The sequence below is a fragment of the Rutidosis leptorrhynchoides genome, chromosome 2, assembly GCF_046630445.1.
Source record: "Rutidosis leptorrhynchoides isolate AG116_Rl617_1_P2 chromosome 2, CSIRO_AGI_Rlap_v1, whole genome shotgun sequence".
NCBI classification, from domain to species: domain Eukaryota; kingdom Viridiplantae; phylum Streptophyta; class Magnoliopsida; order Asterales; family Asteraceae; genus Rutidosis; species Rutidosis leptorrhynchoides.
This window is the reverse complement of record NC_092334.1, coordinates 426333167-426345500: the sequence shown is the minus strand read 5'-3', so window position 1 is coordinate 426345500 and position 12334 is coordinate 426333167.

Below are 12334 nucleotides of genomic sequence, written 5' to 3'. Positions count from 1 at the left end.
GATATTCTTATATGCATATTGGTAATGTCGGTTACCAGGTGTTCAATCCATATGAATGATATTTTTGTCTCTATGCATGGGACGTATGATTATGAGAAATGAAAATATGAAATCTTGTGGTCTATTAAAATTATGAAATGATTATTTATGTTAAGCTAATGAACTCACCAACCTTTTGGTTGACACTTTAAAGCATGTTCATTCTCAGGTACGAAAGAAATCTTCCGCTGTGTAATTGCTCATTTTAAAGATATTAATTGGAGTCATTCATGACAGATTTTAAAAGATGTTGCATTCGAGTCGTTGAGATCATCAAGATTATTATTAAATCAGTTATAGTTAGATATATTATAAAATGGTATGCATGCCATGAACTTTCGTTGTAATGAAAGATTGTCTTTTCAAAAACGAATGCATTGTTTGTAAAATGTATCATATAGAGGTCAAATACCTCGCGATGTAATCAACTATTGTGAATCATTTATAATCGATATGGACTTCGTCCGGATGGATTAGGATGGGTCCTCACAGTTGATATCAGAGCAGTGGTCTTAGCGAACCAGGTCTGCATTAGTGAGTCTAACTGATAAGTCGTTAGGATGCTTTAGTGAGTCTGGACTTCGACCGTGTCTGCATGTGTAATGACCCGGACTTTTTCGATCAATTTATACTTATAAGATTAATATTTACCTAAATTAAACCTTACCAACATGATAAGCAATCCAAATTGTTGAGATTTATGTTTTTGAAATGAGTTTTACACAACGTTTGACCGTCTAGTTTGACCGATGATATCACGAACTATATAATATATGATAATTATACGTTTGTGTATATATATGTATATATACATATTTAACATGATCTAAGGATGTTTTAATATCTTATTTTGTATTAATAACAATAAGTTATAAGTATATTTTGAAACTACTAACTTAAGTTTTCAAAACGATAACCATACGTAACGTTATTTGACATAAATACTTATAACCTATAATGCTTATACATATATCGTATATATAATGTATTTAATCACTTTTTTAAGGACTTAAATACATAAAACAATATAAGTATATTCACAAAAGATAGCTATATTTGAATTCTCATTCCATTTTTTACAAAATTTCTATACGTATATCTAGAGTACATGTACTCGTATCATACCTAGCTTCTATACGTATTTACTATTGGTATATACACATCAAATCACCACCAACCAGCCCTTGTTCATGCCTTATGTATAATGTAACTCTCTTGTTCATGCCTTATGTATAAGGTAACTACTTTTGATGTTTAGTATGACTAATTACATAAAAATACAACATGAAATTTTGTCCATGTTTTTCCATTAATCATGTTTTTATGGCCTTAAATACATCTTCCATTTTCAAATTTTACTACCTCATTTTTTTAACCAAAAACACACTCTTAAGAAACTCCATAACCATTCAGCTAAAATCCATGAAGATCTAGCCATAAAAACATCACTTAATCACCATAAGAAAACTCTTACAAAAACACTTCAAGAATCCTTCCAAGAACACAAGTTTACTTCCAATCTTTCATCCAATTCCATCACCCTTTTGGTTCTAGGTCTTTACTCCTCTTTTACAGAAATCTTGTCCAAGTAACTTGAGTTAGTAACTATGTTCATAACCTTATTCGATTCATATATGTATAGCTATCTTATTTTATGTATAAAATTTTAACAACAAGAACATAGTTTGAATGTTTTCAAACTTGTTTGCAAACTAAATAGATCCTTCTAACTTAACTTTTAAAATACTTCAAGACCTATAATATATCATAAATATATTTTAATTTAACAAGGTATAACTTGGTTTTTCAAAGAACACCTTAAAAACTGTTTTTACGACGTCGGAGTGCAACGGGGGGCTGTTTTGGGTTGGATAATTAAAAACTATCTTGAACCTTGAATTGGAGGTTTATTTTCTGGAAAAATGATATTTACTATGAATATGATAACACATAAAAATTTCATGATTTAACTCAAAGTATAAGTATTTTTAGAAAAATAATCATTTAAGGTTGTTTACATGATGGAAAATGATTAACTTCATAAGTTTCACCAAAGTTTGACCTATGACCTGTGATTTCGAATACAAACTAAGGTATTTACAGTTCATATTCTTAAAGAAGGACTCGATCCAAGGAAGTGGCAAGTTGAACCAACGAAAACGGAGTTGTAACGAAGAAACTATGACCAAAACAAAATCGGATATCCAAGACTAGTTTAGCCACGAAAATAATTGGAGAAAATTAAAAAAATCACATCTTTCTAAAATAACATGATATTTTATATATATGTACTCATAATTTAATTTTATATGGTTCAGGATCACCCGTAAACAATACGAGAAGATTAATCATAAGATCCCATGATTGTACGCAACACGTCATTTGACAACACCGGTACTTTATGTACGCAACACGTAATTTGACAACACCGGTACCGTGGGTCAAGATTAATCCCGACCAATACAAATACGATGGGGTTTTATTTATTTTGATGGGGGTTTTATTTATTTATTAAACACCTAAATATGAACCATTAAAATTGAATTACTAACATCGGACTGCTAACTACTGACTAAGAAATTATTAAAAGTATTAAAAGTATAATAAGTATATATATGTGACGATTGTTTAAAATGAAAATATATTGATAAATTATATATGGATAGGTTCGTGATATCAACCGGAGACCAAGTCAAAATATATATATCTTCAAGGAAAAAGTGAGTATATAGTCCCACTTTTAAACTCTAAATATTTCGGGATGAGAATACATGTATTTTATGTTTTACGTTATGGACACAAGTAACTGAAAAATATATTCTACGTTGAGTTGTACCACTGGCATACTTCCCTGTAGCTTGGTAACTATTATTTACAGCGGTATTGTAAACGCGAATCCTGTTGATAGATCTATCGGGCCTGACAACCCCAACCGGACTGGACGACCAGTATTCAACGGTTGCACAGTACTTCGTTTCGTGACTACACTTGGTACGGTGTAGTAAGATTTCATAATAAAGGGAATATGCGACGTGATTAAATGTTAAGTATGGTTACCAAGTGCTCAACCACTTAGAATATTCTTATTAAAATGTTTACATATGAAATCTTGTGGTCTATATTTATATCGCTGCCGGCATTAAACCTATATCTCACAAACTTTATGTTGACGTTTTAAGCATGTTTATTCTCAGGTGATAACTAAAAGCTTCCGCTGCAACATGTTGAGTTTAAGCAAGATCTTGAGTATGCATATTTGTGTCAAAAATAAAACTGCATATCCGAGGAATTGTAATGTAAAATATGCTAGAAATCGTATTGTTATCATCACATGTAAAGTTTGTAAGTCTAAGATTATCGCTAAACGATAATCATCTTTATATTGTCTAAAACTTGTATTAAAATAAGAGTTATGGTTTGTAATGTAAAATAAATGCAGTTGTTCTTTTAAAAATGTCGCATATAGAGGTCAATACCTCGCAATGAAATCATACGTTATTTAACTCGTTCTTATGGTTAAGGACGGGTTATGACATGTGGTATCAGAGCGGTGGTCTTAGCGAACCAGGTTTGCATTAGTGTGTCTAACTGATAAGTCGTTAGGATACATTAGTAAGTCTGGACTTTGACCGGATCTGATTTAACAACCATTGCTTATCAGTGTTGGTTAAAATTTATATGTAAATATTATGTAGTACTAATGGGTTAGTTGTTGTGTGATAGATGTCGGGTTCAAAACTTATTATCACATTCAGCGACTCCGAATCAGAATCTTCAGATGGTGTTTCAGTCATTAACCTATCCGATGACGAAAATAATATCTTTGGGGAAGACTCACAAATTCCGGATGAACCAACAATAAAGAACCCGGAAAGTGAACCCGAGGAGGAAAGTGAACCCGAGGAGGAAAGTGAACCAGAGAAGGAAAGTGAACCCGAGGAAGAAATACAAGAAATTACGAAAGACAAGTTCGAACTAGGAAAGAAACGAAAGGCTAATGAATTAGAAAATTCAAATCCCGAGTTTAGTGAGGATGATGTGGCATCAACTCCACTAGACACTACCACCCCTATTCCCGCTATTCCTATTCGTTCTATCCCGGCATCCAGTTCTTCAGCCCCACAGCCAAAATATAGGCAGACAGCTAGGATAAGCGTTAAGCGATTCTTTGAACCTAAACGTCCTAGAAAATAGACCAAACGATGCGCTGCCGTATTAAACCATGGGATCATATAATGTTTTGTATAATATTATTAGTGTGGTTTGCTTAATGTTCAATGTAAGATAAGCATATGTAAAATAATGAAGTATGAAATGCAATAATTTTCCATGGTTAAGTATTATTTAGATGGTAGTAATTGGTTCTGTACTAAGCTATTAAGTATGGACATTAACGGGTAGGTACTACCCTAGATATAATTATAAAACGCTAATAAGAAGAAAAGGCTTTTATAATAATACATGGTTCATATTATTAATAAGCTATAATGTACTGTAAATATACACTACATCTATAATATTCCATGTGAATAATTATTTTCTTTTCATTCTTATAGAAGAATATGGCGCGATTGAATCGAATGACGGAACAAGAAGTCGAGGAATTCATCAACCAGCGAGTGAACGATAGAATGTTATGGGTCGAGGCTGCAAGAGCTGCTGCAGTTAACCCAAATCCTCGCGTAGGATGCACCTACAAAACTTTTCAAGCTTGCAAGCCCTCATCATTCAGTGGAACAGAAGGACCGATCGGTTTAACTCGGTGGATAGTAAAGATGGAGACTGTGTTTAAAATCAGTGGTTGTGTTGAAAAGGACATGACCAAGTATGCATCGTGCACTTTACAAGATAGTGCACTCACGTGGTGGAAAAATTATGTGAAGGCTGTAGGAGGAGATGTAGCTTATGATACTCCATGGGATGAATTCAAAACAATGTTAATCAACGAGTATTGTCCAAGGAACGAGGTTAGGAAGTTGGAAAATGAATTACGAAGCCTGAAGGTTGTTGGTACTGAAATCACCAACTACAATCAGCGATTCATGGAATTAGTTTTGCTATGTCCTGAATTGGTTCCAACCGAAGAACGGAAGATTGAAATGTACAAAGATGGTTTGCCCAAAAAGGTCAAGGCAAATGTTACAGCATCGAAACCTAAGATAATTCATGAAGCTATAACCATGGCAAACGAGCTAATGGATCAGGTCATCATGGATAAGAAAGTATCCAATACTGATGTGAAGGTATCAGGTAACAAAAGAAAGTGGAATGGAAATTATGATCGAGGTAACCAACAACAATCTTTTAGGAAACAAGAAATCACGCGAGGTGCGGGTAGTGGTTTAAGCTTTGGTTACAAAGGACAAAATCCTTTATGCAACCGATGCCACAAATATCACTCTGGCTACTGTAATGTGGTATGCAACAAATGTAATCGAAAGGGTCATCTTGCTGAAGATTGTAGGGCTCTCGTTACAAATACAAATGGTACCAAGACTCCTGCCACCAATGCAAATAGAACTGCTTTGGCTACCATTACTTGTTATGGGTGTGGAAAACAAGGCCACTATAAGAGCCAGTGTCCGAATCCAGAGAAGAATAATGGATCTGCACGTGGAAGAGCATTTGTTATTAATGCTAGAGAGGCGTGTGAAGACCCGGAGCTTGTTACGGGTACGTTTACCATTAATAACTTATCAGCATCTATTATATTTGATACTGGTGCCGATAGAAGTTACGTGTGTAGAAATTTTTACACTAAATTGAATTGTTCATCATTACCTCTAGATGCTAAGTACATGATTGAGTTAGCTAATGGTAAACTAATTAAAGCCGATAAAATTTGTCGTGATTGTAAAATAAATTTAGCCGGAGAAACGTTTAAAATTGACTTGATACCCGTAGAATTAGGAAGTTTTGATGTAATAGTCGGCATGGACTGGATGTCCAAAGTAGGAGCTGAAGTTGTGTGTGCCAAGAAGGCAATTCGCATTCCTTGTAAGGATAAAATGCCGGTGATGATTTATGGAGAGAAGGGTAACTCAAAGTTAAAACTCATTAGCTGTTTGAAAGCCAAGAAGTGTTTAGAAAAGGGATGTTATGCTATTCTAGCACATGTTAATAAAGTTGAAAAGAAAGAAAAAGAGAAGTGCATCAACGACGTGCCTGTGGCAAGAGATTATCCTGAAGTTTTTCCGGAAGAGTTGCCAGGATTACCTCCATTTAGATCTGTAGAATTTCAAATAGATTTAGTAACAGGAGCTGCACCAGTGGCTCGTGCGCCATATAGACTTGCACCGTCCGAATTAAAAGAACTTCAAAGTCAGTTAAAAGAATTACTAGACCGTGGATTCATACGACCAAGTACTTCACCGTGGGGAGCTCCAATTTTGTTTGTTAAGAAGAAAGATGGATCTTTTAGGATGTGTATAGATTATCGTGGATTAAATAAGTTAACTATCAAGAATCGGTATCCACTACCGAGAATTGACGACTTATTTGATCAACTGCAAGGATCATGTGTGTACTCAAAAATTGACCTAAGGTCGAGCTATCATCAATTACATGTCAAAGAAGAAGATATACCGAAAACTGCTTTTCGGACACGTTACGGTCATTACGAATTTTTGGTCATGCCGTTTGGATTGACGAATGCGCCAGCTGTATTCATGGACCTCATGAATCGAGTTTGTAGTCCATATTTAGATAAGTTTGTTATTGTTTTCATTGATGACATTCTTATCTATTCCAAGAGTGAGCAAGAGCATGAGCAGCATTTAAGGTTAATATTAGAGTTGTTGAGAAAAGAACAGCTATACGCTAAATTTTCTAAGTGTGCTTTCTGGTTGAAAGAAGTGCAATTTCTTGGCCACGTTGTTAGTAGCAAAGGAATTCAGGTTGATCCAGCAAAAATTGAAGCCATTGAAAAATGGGAGACTCCTAAGACACCAATGCAGATACGCCAATTTTTGGGTTTAGCCGGTTATTATAGAAGGTTTATTCAAGATTTTTCCCGAATAGCTAAGCCGTTGACAGCGTTAACGCAAAAAGGGAAGAAATATGAATGGACTTCTGAGCAGGAGAGTGCATTTCAATTACTAAAGAAGAAGTTAACTACGGCGCCTATTTTATCGTTACCTGAAGGGAACGATGATTTTGAAATATATTGTGACGCTTCGCGACAAGGTTTTGGTTGCGTTCTTATGCAACGGAAGAAAGTTATTGCATACGCATCCCGACAATTGAAGATTCACGAGCGGAATTATACGACGCATGATCTAGAACTGGGAGCAGTCGTGTTTGCATTGAAGATATGGAGACACTATTTGTATGGGGTTAAATGCACTGTGTTTACTGATCATAAAAGCCTTCAACATATTTTTGATCAGAAACAGCTGAACATGAGGCAACGTAGGTGGGTCGAGTTAATAAACGACTATGATTGTGAAATTCGTTATCATCCCGGGAAAGCGAATGTGGTGGCTGACGCACTAAGCAGAAAGGAACGAGAACCAATTCGAGTACGAGCGATGAACATAAAAATTCGCATGAATCTCAACTCACAAATCAAAGAAGTTCAACGAGAAGCACTTACTAAAGAAAATATAGGAAATGAAATAATGAAGAAGTATGAGAAGCAACTCGTTATACGGGAAGATGGAATTCGATATTTTGCAAATCGTATTTGGGTACCGAAGTTGGGTGAAATAAGGAAGTTGATATTGAACGAGGCACATAAGACAAGATACTCGATACATCCTGGAGTTGGAAAGATGTACCAAGATCTTAAGACACATTATTGGTGGCCTAATTTAAAGACAGACGTTGCAACATATGTTGGGGAGTGTTTAACTTGTTCCAAAGTCAAAGCAGAACACCAAAAGCCGTCAGGGTTACTTCAACAACCAGAAATCCCAGAATGGAAATGGGACGGTATTACCATGGATTTCATCACGAAGTTACCAAAGACTGCCTGGGGATACGACACCATTTGGGTAATTGTTGATTATCTTACCAAATCTGCACATTTCTTGCCTATAAAGGAAACGGATAGAATGGAGAAATTATTACGATTATATATAAAGGAAATAGTTTCAAGGCATGGAATACCTATTTTCATTATATCTGATCGTGATAGTAGATTTACCTCAAAGTTCTGGCAATCACTACAGGAGGCACTAGGAAATCGTTTGGATATGAGTACCGCATATCATCCGCAAACCGACGGGCAGAGTGAAAGAACAATTCAGACTCTTTAAGACATGCTCAGGGCATGTGTGATCGATTTTGGAAACGGATGGGATAAATATCTACCATTAGCAGAATTCTCGTATAATAATAGTTATCATGCGAGCATTAAAGCTGCGCCATTCGAAGCATTGTACGGAAGGAAGTGTAGATCTCCTATTTGTTGGAATGAAGTAGGAGATCGACAATTAACTGGTCTCGAGATCATACACGAAACGACTGAGAAGATAGTACAAATCAAGGAGAGATTGAAAACAGCCCGTAGTCGCCAAAAGAGCTACGCCGATGTCCGAAGGAAACCATTAGAGTTTCAGATCGGTGACATGGTTATGCTAAAGGTGTCACCTTGGAAAGGTGTAATACGTTTCGGTAAAAGAGGTAAACTGAACCCAAGATATGTAGGCCCGTTCAAGATCATCGAACGCATTGGACCGGTAGCTTATCGACTCAAGTTACCGCAACAACTCGCCGCAGTACATAATACATTTCACGTCTCGAACCTTAAAAAGTGTCTTGCAAAGGAAGACCTCACCATTCCTTTTGAAGAAATTCAAGTTGACGAGAAACTACAATTCATAGAAGAACCAATCGAGATCATGGACCGTGAAGTTAAACGGCTCAAGCAGAGCAACATACCGATCGTTAAAGTTTATTGGAATGCACGAAGAGGTCCCGAGTTTACTTGGGAGTGAGAGGATCAAATGAAACAAAAATACCCGCATTTGTTTCCCGATGACGCAAAATAGGTACGATTTTAAAATTTCGGGACGAAATTTATTTAACGGGTAGGTACTGTAATGACCCGGACTTTTTCGATCAATTTATACTTATAAGATTAATATTTACCTAAATTAAACCTTACCAACATGATAAGCAATCCAAATTGTTGAAATTTATGTTTTTGAAATGAGTTTTACACAACGTTTGACCGTCTAGTTTGACCGATGATATCACGAACTATATAATATATGATAATTATACGTTTGTGTATATATATGTATATATACATATTTAACATGATCTAAGGATGTTTTAATATCTTATTTTGTATTAATAACAATAAGTTATAAGTATATTTTGAAACTACTAACTTAAGTTTTCAAAATGATAACCATACGTAACGTTATTTGACATAAATACTTATAACCTATAATGTTTATACATATATCGTATATGTAATGTATTTAATCACTTTTTTAAGGACTTAAATACATAAAAAAATATAAGTACATTCACAAAAGATAGCTATATTTGAATTCTCATTCCATTTTTCACAAAATTTCTATACGTATATCTAGAGTACATGTACTCGTATCATACCTAGCTTCTATACGTATTTACTATTGGTATATACACATCAAATCACCACCAACCAGCCCTTGTTCATGCCTTATGTATAAGGTAACTCTCTTGTTCATGCCTTATGTATAAGGTAACTACTTTTGATGTTTAGTATGACTAATTACATAAAAATACAACATGAAATTTTGTCCATGTTTTTCCATTAATCATGTTTTTATGGCCTTAAATACATCTTCCATTTTCAAATTTTACTACCTCATTTCTTTAATCAAAAACACACTCTTAAGAAACTCCATAACCATTCAGCTAAAATCCATGAAGATCTAGCCATAAAAACATCACTTAATCACCATAAGAAAACTCTTACAAAAACACTTCAAGAATCCTTCCAAGAACACAAGTTTACTTCCAATCTTTCATCCAATTTCATCACCCTTTTGGTTCTAGGTCTTTACTCCTCTTTTACAGCAATCTTGTCCAAGTAACTTGAGGTAGTAACTATGTTCATAACCTTATTCGATTCATATATGTATAGCTATCTTATTTTATGGTATAAAATTTTAACAACAAGAACATAGTTTGAATGTTTTCAAACTTGTTTGCAAACTAAATAGATCCTTCTAACTTAACTTTTAAAATACTTCAAGACCTGTAATATATCATAAATATATTCTAATTTAACAAGGTATAACTTGGTTTTTCAAAGAACACCTTAAAAACTGTTTTTACGACGTCGGAGTGTAACCGGGGGCTGTTTTGGAGTGGATAATTAAAAACTATCTTGAACCTTGAATTGGAGGTTTATTTTCTGGAAAAATGATATTTACTATGAATATGATAACACATAAAAATTTCATGATTTAACTCAAAGTATAAGTATTTTTAGAAAAATAATCATTTAAGGTTGTTTACATGATGGAAAATGATTAACTTCAAAAGTTTCACCAAAGTTTGACCTATGACCTGTGATTTCGAATACAAACTAAGGTATTTACAGTTCATATTCTTAAAGAAGGACTCGATCCAAGGAAGTGGCAAGTTGAACCAACAAAAACGGAGTTGTAACGAAGAAACTATGACCAAAACAAAATCGGATATCCAAGACTAGTTTAGCCACGAAAATAATTGGAGAAAATTAAAAAAATCACATCTTTCTAAAATAACATGATATTTTATATATATGTACTCATAATTTAATTTTATATGGTTCAGGATCACCCGTAAACAATACGAGAAGATTAATCATAAGATCCCATGATTGTACGCAACACGTCATTTGACAACACCGGTACTTTATGTACGCAACACGTCATTTGACAACACCGGTACCGTGGGTCAAGATTAATCCCGACCAATACAAATACGATGGGGTTTTATTTATTTCGATGGGGGTTTTATTTATTTATTAAACACCTAAATATGAACCATTAAAATTGAATTACTAACATCGGACTGCTAACTACGGACTAAGAAATTATTAAAAGTATTAAAAGTATAATAAGTATATATATGTGACGATTGTTTAAAATGAAAATATATTGATAAATTATATATGGATAGGTTCGTGATATCAACCGGAGACCAAGTCAAAATATATATATCTTCAAGGCAAAAGTGAGTATATAGTCCCACTTTTAAACTCTAAATATTTCGGGATGAGAATACATGTATTTTATGTTTTACATTATGGACACAAGTAACTGAAAAATATATTCTACGTTGAGTTGTACCACTGGCATACTTCCCTGTAGCTTGGTAACTATTATTTACAGCGGTATTGTAAACGCGAATCCTGTTGATAGATCTATCGTGCCTGACAACCCCAACCGGACTGGACGACCAGTATTCAACGGTTGCACAGTACTTCGTTTCGTGACTACACTTGGTACGGTGTAGTAAGATTTCATAATAAAGGGAATATGCGACGTGATTAAATGTTAAGTATGGTTACCAAGTGCTCAACCACTTAGAATATTCTTATTAAAATGTTTACATATGAAATCTTGTGGTCTATATTTATATCGCTGCCGGCATTAAACCTATATCTCACAAACTTTATGTTGACGTTTTAAGCATGTTTATTCTCAGGTGATAACTAAAAGCTTCCGCTGCAACATGTTGAATTTAAGCAAGATCTTGAGTATGCATATTTGTGTCAAAAATAAAACTGCATATCCGAGGAATTGTAATGTAAAATATGCTAGAAATCGTATTGTTATCATCACATGTAAAGTTTGTAAGTCTAAGATTATCGCTAAACGATAATCATCTTTATATTGTCTAAAACTTGTATTAAAATAAGAGTTATGGTTTGTAATGTAAAATAAATGCAGTTGTTCTTTTAAAAATGTCGCATATAGAGGTCAATACCTCGCAATGAAATCATACGTTATTTAACTCGTTCTTATGGTTAAGGACGGGTTATGACAGCATGTCAAAAGTTTTGCTTATCATTTCGTGTCGAAAATTACCTGCTTATCATTCCTAGTCTAGACACATCTTGCTGCATTGATTGCATGAATAGTATATAGACAAATTCATATCTTAGCGTATCTGCTAGTTCATATCTTAGCGTATCTGTTATTGTTATCTTTGCCTGACAGCTTCCGTAGATTCCTCCGTAATTTATGGGATTTTAGTATTATACATGCATATGTAAATTATGTATTGCAGGGTACTAATCTACGTCCTATAATATATTTCTTATCGAAAATCCTTCATCTAATCGTACAAGATGAATCCCTCA